At 33.3% G+C, this 2,021-nt stretch overlaps 1 non-coding gene across 1 annotated transcript; it reads right to left on the bottom strand.

Moving 5' to 3' along the window:
• Positions 1–1,259: 1,259 nt before the first annotated feature.
• LOC148563997 (small nucleolar RNA R71) lies at positions 1,260–1,363 on the bottom strand. Its single transcript, XR_015883901.1, has one exon. It is a non-coding gene; the product is annotated as a small nucleolar RNA R71 (small nucleolar RNA).
• Positions 1,364–2,021: the final 658 nt, after the last annotated feature.

The following is a 2,021-nucleotide window of genomic DNA, read 5'->3' on the forward strand; positions in this document are numbered from 1 at the left end:
TTTCAAATCTTTTTCAAAAAAAATCAAATCTTTTTCATATTTTTCGAAATTTTCAAAATTTATTTTCAAAATCATTTTCTTATTTCTATTTCATATTTTCAAAATTAATGCTAACAATTAATGTGATTGATTCAAAAATTTTAAGTTTGTTACTTGCCTAGTAAGAAAGGTTCACTCCCTAAATTTTAAAATCATATCTTTTTGTTTCTTGTTAGTAAAGTAATCAACTTTAATTTTCAAAATCAAATCTTTTAAAATTTCTTTTTCAAATCTTTTTCAAAATAAAGTTCAATCACATCTTTTTCAAAATCAATTTCAAAATCTTTTCTAACTTCTTACCCTTTCAAATTTGATTTTCAAATCTTTTTCAATTAACCACTTAACTTTTTGTTTGATTTTAAAAGTTTACTATTTCAATCATATCTTTTTCAAAACCACCTAACTACTTTTCTCTCTCTTATTTTCGAAACTCCCCTATCCCTTTTTCAAAAATTCCTTTTAATTAACTAATTATTTTAAATTTTAATTTCAAATTTTATTCCTTTTCATATTTTCGAATTCTAACTAATAATTAAAATAAAAATAAAAATATTTTTCTTTTATTTTAATTTAAATTCGAATTTCTCTATTCTCCTTCTTCTCCTTCTCTTCTTCTACTCACATAAAAGAATCTCTATACTGTGACATAGAGGATTCCATATTTTCTTTTCTGTTCTCTTCTTTTTCATATGAGCAGGAACAAGGATAAGAACATTCTTGTTGAAGCTGATCCTGAACCTGAAAGGATTCTGAAGAGGAAGCTAAGGGAAGCTAAAGCACAACTCTTTGGAGAAAATCTGACACAAATTTTCGAAAAAGAAGGAGATATAGCCGAAAATAATAACAATGCAAGGAAGATGCTTGGTGACTTTACTGCACCAAATTCCAACATACATGGAAGAAGCATCTCAATCCCTGCCATTGGAGCAAACAATTTTGAGCTAACGCCTCAATTAGTTTCTGTAATGCAACAGAGTTGCAAGTTTCATGGACTTCCATCAGAAGATTTTTTTCATTTCTTAACTGAATTCTTACAGATCTGTGATACTGTTAAGACCAATGGGGTTGATCCCGAGGTCTATAGGCTCATGCTTTTCCCGTTTGCTGTAAGAGACAGAGCTAGAATATGGTTGGACTCTCAACCTAAAGATAGCCTGAACTCTTGGAATAAGCTGGTCACGGCTTTCTTAGCCAAGTTCTTTCTTCCTCAAAAGCTTAGCAAGTTTAGAGTGGATGTTCAAACCTTCAAACAGAAAGAAGGTGAATCCCTCTATGAAGCTTGGGAGAGATACAAGCAACTGACCAAAAAGTGTCCTTCTGACATGCTATCAGAATGGACCATCCTGGATATATTCTATGATGGTCTGTCTGAATTATCAAAGATGTCATTGGACCGTTCTACAAGTGGATCCATTCACCTAAAGAAAACGCCTGTAGAAACTCAGGAACTCATTGACATGGTTGCAAATAACCAGTTCATGTACACTTCTGAAAGGAATCCTGTGAGTAATGGGACGCCTCAGAGGAAGGAAGTTCTTGAACTTGATACTCTGAATGCCATATTGGCTCAGAATAAAATATTGACTCAGCAAGTCAATATGATTTTTCAGAGTCTGAATGGATTGCAAGATGCATCCAACAGTACTAAAGAGGCATCTTCTGAAGAAGAAGCTAATGATCCTGAGGACCTTGCAATAGCAGTGGTGAATTACATGGGTGAACTCTATGGAAACACCTATAACCCCTCATGGAGAAATCATCCAAATTTCTCATCGAAGTATCAACAAAAGCCTCAACAAGGCTTTAATAATGGTGGAAGAAACAGGTTTAGCAATAGCAAGCCTTTCCCATCATCCACTCAGCAACAGACAGAGAATTTTGAGCAGAATCCATCTAGCTTAGCAAATATAGTCTCTCATCTATCTAAGGCCACTCTAAGTTTCATGAATGAAACAAGGTCCTCCGTAAGAAATTTGGAGGCA

Source organism: Arachis ipaensis, chromosome B5 (assembly GCF_059453495.1).
Source record: "Arachis ipaensis isolate K30076 ecotype BB chromosome B5, ASM5945349v1, whole genome shotgun sequence".
In the NCBI taxonomy this organism is placed as follows: domain Eukaryota; kingdom Viridiplantae; phylum Streptophyta; class Magnoliopsida; order Fabales; family Fabaceae; genus Arachis; species Arachis ipaensis.